At 45.3% G+C, this 8098-nt stretch overlaps 1 pseudogene across 1 annotated transcript; it reads left to right on the plus strand.

Moving 5' to 3' along the window:
* Positions 1-5687: 5687 nt before the first annotated feature.
* Positions 5688-7727, plus strand: LOC310773235 (sodium-dependent neutral amino acid transporter B(0)AT2 pseudogene; annotated as a pseudogene). Its single transcript has one exon. The product of its transcript is annotated as a sodium-dependent neutral amino acid transporter B(0)AT2 pseudogene (transcript).
* Positions 7728-8098: the final 371 nt, after the last annotated feature.

An 8098-nucleotide genomic window follows, 5' to 3' on the forward strand; every position in this document is an offset into this window, starting at 1 on the left:
TTATGCATTATGTCTTAAAGGGATACACCACTTTTTTGGAAGTTTAGCTCATTTGCCACATCCCCCCCACATAACCAAGATACACCATGCCTTACCGGCACTGTCCGCTCAGTTTACAGTGAGCTACAGTCGTGAAGTTAGTAATTATTGCCATAGAATGGAGGCTAATGGTACAGCTGTTAAAAATCTGCCAAAACACACATCTCATGGCGCCAAAATACATGTTGTGCTCACCACACAATGAAATATTAATCCAAAATGCACATAATCTGTCTTTTTGGAAGGAAAAGAGGTCGGCGGCCATGTTTGGAAAGTAGTGCCGGCTACCTCTTTTCCTTCTGCAGCTGTACCATTAGCCTCCATTCTATGGCGATAATGACTAACTTCACGACTGTAGCTCACTGTAAACTGAGCGGACAGTGCCGGTAAGGCATGGTGTATCTTGGTTATGTGGGGGGGATGTGGCAAATGAGCTAAACTTCCAAAAAAGTGGTGTATCCCTTTAACCCTGAAGAGCTTGTGCGGTGTTGTTGTTTTAACAGTCTCGGAGTAAGTACGTGTAAAGCATCATTTCCTCAGATGTCTGTATTTCTGACCCAAGTTACTTTAGCTCTAGAAAATTCCCCTGTCAGCAAATCACATCCATGGAATGAAATACGGATACTATTTCAGAATCTGGTGTATAAGCTTGAAATGTTTTATAGCTTTGATAGTACAGATATAACTTATTTTTTTACTTTATTGTGTTATCCTCGACATGTTTTTTTAATATGTATTTGTCACATGCAGTGTATTGCATTTTATATTTGTTTGTTTTTGTTTTTGTCAAATAAATCAAATCAAATCAAGGATTCTGATTGATGATCCAATCCACATAATGGAAAATGGAGGCCACTGTCACTTCTTGTTTTCATTACTTTGCCAATGTTTCCCCCATAAAATGATCGAATTGACTGTTGATAGAAAAACAGTACGTACAAACGTTTTTAACACATTGACTGCCAGCCCTTTTTCAATGCTGTAGGTAGGTTGTGCCAGTTTTTTTTTTGAGGATTCTGGCTCATTTTACAAGAGCCGAGGATTCTTTTCTGTTAAGACTTCGTGAACACCAATCATCTAAAAAGAACTAATAGAATGTGTGCTTTCTCTGTCTAAAAGAGTTAGTTTGTAGAGTTAGTAGTTATGTAAGCATTAGCAGTTGAATACAGCATGGTTTCAGCGTCAGAAAAATTATTCAGAGATAAACGGCTTTTTGTGAAATTCGATAGAACAGTCACTTTAACCATTCATTTTTGGCATCAGTAAGAGTCAGACATCTAAACAATAGTTTTGAACAGTAATTTCCTCCATAACAGCAGGAAACCCCCCTCTGCTTCCAACTCCTCCCTCCGTGTGTGTTCTCCTCCTGCCTCCCTGGCTCTCCAGCGGGCATGTCACAACGAAGTTGCTGCTGCCTGGCTGCTGCCTGTTTGAGCGGCCGCTGTTTGAGGAAGTCTGGGTGGACTCGCTCGTTTCGTGGAGTTTTGGTTGAGAGCTTTGATGCGATTCTGGTCATATTTATGCTGCGTGTTTCAAAGTGTGCATCCAATCTATTCTTGGAACCCCCCACCGTTGCCACCGCTGTGCATCAGCGCGAAAGTGAAAGCGTTTTCGCCATCAATTTTACAGTATGAGAACGGCTTCGTCGCGCTTTTCCGTCCAGTTTTGGGTCGCCTCTTTCTACTGTGGAGAGACATGTCGACACTCAGTGGGTCGGTAAAATAGATTATACACATTCAATACCTCCAATTCTGGTGTAGGAGACGTAAAAGGGGTTGATCGATGTCCCACCGTCAAAAAAAAAAAATGTTTATGTAAGCCGAGATATCTCGTCCTTGGCACTCAACGGTTGGATTATGTAAGCCGAGATATCTCGTCCTTGGCACTCAACGTGTTAAGAACATGTGCAGAAAACATGCTAGAAAATGCAACGTGTAATATTTCACCATCAATAAATCATTACCACATCAATTTTGAGATATTGGAGAGTGGGATGGCGTGGCGTGGCACAGCAGTTGAGCAGGTGAGGCCGCATAGCGCAAGCCCATGTAGTGGGCAAGGCCGGGCGAGCATGCGTAGTGCGTGAGCTGGGTCTGCGAGGGAAAACCAACAAGGTACGAAATGAGCGATGAGGAGGGGAAGGAGGACGAGGATGAGGCAAGGTAAGCTAGAAAGGAGTGCGCTCTGTTTCTAGTCCTAAATAAGGCATCACTGTGAAGACTAGCAGCCTCTACTGTCTCCTACACTGCATTTGAAGTTGAATCCGATTTCCTGATTTCTGGCAATGGCAGATGGTTGAAGAAGTGAAAGGCAGGGAACAACAGGCAACACTAGCACTAACAATACCACTGGTGTGACATCCAGGCTATGATTGGAAGGTTTGCAGGTAGAACTCACACACTGAGGTATAATTTAGACTTCTTTATTATTCAACGTTTCCATTCATGATGGATCTTCGTCAAGGCCATCCATTCAATATAGACTCGTCACGTGCTACAGACAGTGTAATGTCACTCTGGGAGTAGACAAGTCATACTCATAGGTGGAGTTTGACTTTTAGCTTTGGGGGGGCCACTTCTGCACGAGTCAGACGCTTGCGCTCCAGCATTTTTTTTTTAACGTTTTACATTTTAAATTTTGCCCCATTGAAGCCAGATTTAGAGGAATATCTCATTTTAAGACTGGCATCATCATGGTCTCTCTCTAATTATTGTTTAATAATTATAAGAATGGAAATATAAGAAGTAGGCTATTAGAATATGAGTAGAATTACACAACATTAATACTCATTATTGTATGTTTAGTAATGTACTGTATATTATATAGCGCTTCACTGTTCACTGTTGCTTTTGACCTTGCTCAAAGACACTTTACAAATACAGGATAAAACAACTTTAATAAATCGAGAAAATATGATAATAGATGAGAGAGAAAGAGAGAGAGAGAAAAAGATTATAGGTCAAAAGCAACACTGAAAAGGTGGGTTTTGAAGACTTTTTTGGAAAGATGACATAATGAATATGAAAGACAATGGGCTCTATCGTTGCAACGGCCTAAAAACCGCGCTTAGTGCCAGGCGCAGAGCAGATTAGTGGGTGTGGACCAGCGCACTCGATATTTTGGTGTCGGCGCTACAGGTGGCCTTAAGCATTATAACCACGCCTTTTAAGTGCAAAATTATCCACAATCTGCTCATTGGGGAAGTGCAGTAAACAAATCACAAGCTTCCCTTTTAAGCTCCGGTCAGAAAGGCCAAGCGCTCTGCTCCCCCCCTCCCTTTCATCCCTGTTTGTCTCCATATATAGGCTATTATTCCATATTATTATGCTTCTCAAACCAATCTAACTGCAGTTTAAATACTGCAAGCATGTAAATACGCTACACTATAGTAAGATCAAAGTGAAAAGAATGTTCTAAACTTTTTCTCTCCCCTGCTGCACAGGTAGGATGATGCACATAAATATAGCCTACATTATGTAAAGTCATTGCATAAATGTGTTTTTATTGTAAAAGAAAATGTGAAGTAAGTCGTCTTATTGGAGCGACATCACAGTAGGAAGTCACAGTAGAACCGTGTTATGGCTGTCACTCATCTCCTAAATTACATTAAATCTGCGAGGGATATTTATACCACCTGGATTACATATATGTTTCACATAAGGTTGTGTTTGGATTTCTGTTTTATTTTCGCCAATATTTAAATGTTCGAGAATTGCATGTTGTGTGAACAGAAACATTATTTCTATGTACCACTTTAGGCAGTTTAGGCTGATTTGGTTGATATTTCTTGTCGAAATGGATTAACCTCAATGCATGCTGGGAGATTTCACATGTGGCTCAACAGCCTCTAAGGGAGTGAGAGAGAGAGAGAGGGACTGTCTGATGCGCGAGAGAGGGAGGGGGAGAGAGAGAGGGGGAGAGAACAGCCTCTGAATGACAGGGGCTGACAGGGGCTCAAAACTACGATAGAACAAATTTTTTCCATTGGTCTTTGTGCCTGTCTGACGCACGAGAGTGAGGGAGTGAGACAGAGAGAGAGGGGGAGAGAGTGTGAGGAGGCAGAGGAGAGCTGTGCGTAAATACGCACAGAATATCCGCGGCGCACTGAATAAGGCCTGGTTTTGAAAAGCGCTAACGCCAGGGGGGAAGATATCGTTAGGCCGGTATTTAAGGCCGAAACGCCCATTCTGGCCTATTCTGGCACTGCGCCACGCCTCTTTGGCGTAAAGCGCATTTCGGGGTCTAAAACCATGTTGCTATCTTCCCGAGGCAGGCGCAAGGCACGTTTTTTTGCGTTTAACGCCAGTTTTTGAGCCTAAGGCCTGTGGGAGAATGAGTTTTGGCCTGTCAGATGTGACTGGGGAGGGCATTCCAGAGGGAGGGGGCGGCTGCAGCAAGGCCCTGTCAGAGGCCCCCCTGTCACAGCTTTAGCAAAGAGATACCTGTGATGCTTGTCAAAGTGCATATAATTTGTATGATCACATTCAGCCAGACAGTGAGATGGAGATTTAGAATGGTGAGCAAAAAGCAACAAAAAATCAGACAAAACAAACAAAAAATGTTTTTTTCCTTTTTTTTTAACTACTTGGGGGGGCCCCCCATTAACTCCGCCCATGGTGATACTCATCATAGTCATTGTTGCATTAGGCATATATTGGCTATAATTAGTAAGATGTCTAGGGAACATACATAGAAGTAGTTAAAATGCATCCGATTCTTTTAAATCTCAGAATAAATTACTTCCATACATCCATAGGACCATTATACCAACTGTTTTCCCCATGGCGCTGGCAGCAGGCCAAGCCAGGGTCAGAAGATGCAAACGTCAGTCACTCAATCACTCACTCACTCACTCACTCACTCACTCACTCACTCACTCACAGACATTTAGAGAAGGGGGCAGGTTAGGGAAGAGGGGACGTAGCTATGGGATAGGAAGCTCATAGCATCAGGATTCGAGGGGTGGGTAGGGGGAGTGAGTAGAGGGATGTGGGTGGCTGGGGGCAAGGAAGGGGCCAGGGCTATGGAAGACAGGCCGTAGCTAAGGATCGGAAGGTTGTAAAGAGTCAGGGTTCGAGGGGTGGCTAGGGAAAGGAGGAGGTGCTAGGGAAAAGGGGCTGCAGCTAGAGATTGAGATATCATCAGTGATGTGACTCGAGCCATCAGTGATGTCACAATGTCTATGACCACAACTGTGATGTCATCAGTGATGTCATGTCACAATTTCATTACCCAAGCTGTCATATCATCTGTGATTTTTGATTTAAAAAATACTTTCACACACTGTTCCTTTGAAGAGGTTAGAAAACTACAAGTGGCTTTTCAGCACCTGTGTTACTCAATTATTAGAAATCTTTCCATGAGCTCAGAACCTGATGGTTCCACACTAAAGTAAGCTGCTGTATAGTACATAAAGGAGGTTCCACACTAAAGTAAGCTGCTGTATAGTATGTAAAGAAGGTTCCACACTAAAGTAAGCTGCTGTATAGTACGTAAAGAAGGTAGCTCACAATGTTTACATTACATTATAGTGACAGTTGGCTCACGTGTTCCTCTTGTTCCTTTTCTGTATGGGCCGACTGAAGATTACCGCAGATTTCCTCCTGTTTTTCTGCCACATTGACTGTTTTTCTACATCTTCGGGTTAGATGGAGAAGCAGCCCTTGCCCACTGACGATGACAGGACAGGTGAAGTACTCGCGGTGGAGGTTGATGGGGGTGCTGTTGAGGGCAACGGCCAGGAGGGTCCATTGGAGCCGCCCGCCAGAGATGGGTGGAATAGTAAAATCGAGTATTTCGTGGCTCAGGTGGGGTTCAGTGTCGGGCTCGGCAACGTGTGGAGGTTTCCATATTTGTGCCATCAGAATGGCGGAGGAGCGTTTCTCCTCCTGTATGTGCTGCTCATGCTAGTTGTTGGCATCCCCTTGTTCTTCTTGGAGCTGGCGGCCGGTCAAGTCATCCGGCAGGGCAGCATAGGAGTATGGAAGTCCATCTCCCCAATGCTGGCAGGGATTGGCTACTCTAGCTGTGTGGTGTGTTTCTTTGTGGCGCTCTACTACAACGTGATCCTGGCATGGAGTCTTTTCTACCTTGGGAACTCATTTCAGTACCCTTTACCTTGGGAACAGTGTCCAGAAGCAGGGAACATAACAGTAAAGGAATGTGAAGACTGCTCCCCCACCACATACTTCTGGTACCGCAAGGCCCTGGACATCACAGACTCCATCGATGAGCTGGGCCAATTCAACCCTTACATCACCTGCTGTCTACTGGCGGCCTGGACCATCGTGTGCCTGGGAATATTCAAGGGTATCAAGACTTCTGTTAAGGTGATGTATTTCTCCTCCATCTTCCCCTACGTGGTTCTGCTTTGCTTTCTTATCAGAGGACTCCTACTGGACGGGGCCATGGAGGGCATCAGCTACATGTTCTACCCCAAGCTGGAAATCTGGGGGGACATGCAGGTGTGGCGGCAGGCAGCCACGCAGGTCTTCTTTGCGCTGGGCCTTGGCTTTGGATCTATCATCGCCTACTCCTCCTACAATCCTAAGAACAACAACTGCCACCGTGATGCCTTCACCATCTCCTTCATAAACTTCCTCACCTCTGTGCTGGCCTCTCTGGTGGTGTTTGTGGTGCTGGGCTTCCGCGCCAAAGAAAAAGTCATGAAATGTATAGCCAGTAATTTGGAGCAGCTGTCACAGAAGTTTTTCAATGGTGAGGTAGACAAGAAGCTGATGCCAGGCTTTAACTACTCTGATCCCACTTCTGTGGCCCTGATGGACTACACGACCTGGTTTAAACACTACGGAGATAAAGTCCCCGGTACCTTTACCGAATGTGACCTGGAAAAAGAGATGCAGAAGGGTGTGGAGGGAACGGGCCTGGCCTTCATTGCCTTCACAGAGGCCATGTCTCTCCTGCCTGGCAGCCCCTTCTGGTCGACGCTCTTCTTCCTCATGCTGCTTAACCTGGGCCTGAGCACCATGTTTGGCACTATGGAGGGCATCCTCGCCCCTCTCACAGACACATTCAAAACTCTGGCCAACAACAAGACCAAACTCACCATGTTCAGCTGCATCATGGGCTTTCTGATTGGCCTGCTGTTCACTCAGCGCTGTGGCAACTATTTTGTGATGATATTTGACGATTACTCTGCCACCCTGCCACTCATCATTGTGGTTGTTTTTGAGACATTCAGCGTGTCTTGGCTGTACAGAGCTGACAGGTTCCTCAACGACATTGAGGCAATGCTGGGTTGGCATCCCAGTGTGCTTTACAAATACCTGTGGAAATACGTTTGCCCGCTTGCTATGCTGGGGCTGCTGGGAGCCAGCATGATCCGCATGTTCCTCAAACGACCCACATATATGTCTTGGAATGAAGAGCAGGCGTCTGAGGTGAAGGTGGAGTACCCTGGCTGGGCGCTGGCCGTCTTGTCTTTACTGATCATATTTGCCATGATGCCCGTCCCGCTGGGCTTGGTCCACTCCGTCCTGCAGGACAGGACCAAGCAGCATTCCAGAGACACAGAGATTGGTCAGTACCGGTGGGCTAGCTCAGGCTTTGACAGAGGAAGCCGCGGAAGTGATACTGAAAGCTGTAGTTCCTCAAATGGCCACTTGAGGCTGACTCCAGAAGGGAGTCGTTCACCATTCACCCCCATGTTAAAATGTCAGATTTTGTAAGATGATTAAGCATGTTTACAGCCTGGTTCAAAACACGGTTTTGGCCTATATAGCTAATTTCACCTTTCATAACAACTGTACGGGGGTGAATTTTTATATAACTGACCGTTTATAGTAAAATAGACAATAGAAAAGACTGTTTTGGGGGTGATTGACAGCTCACCTGCCCAGTGATCACGCAGCTTGTAGATCACAAACCAATAGACCCTTTTCACGGGGGCCATTTTGTGTTGAAAAGGCAGGGTAAAACACAGGTGCAAGTAAAACACTAATGAGTGTTTTATTTGCACCTGTGTTTACCCTGCCTTTTTGACACATAATGGCCCCCGTGAAAATGGTCTATAGTAGGCGGAGCTGAAGCTCTGGGAAAC

The sequence above is a fragment of the Poromitra crassiceps genome (assembly GCF_964638095.1).
Source record: "Poromitra crassiceps genome assembly, chromosome: 3".
Classification (NCBI taxonomy): domain Eukaryota; kingdom Metazoa; phylum Chordata; class Actinopteri; order Beryciformes; family Melamphaidae; genus Poromitra; species Poromitra crassiceps.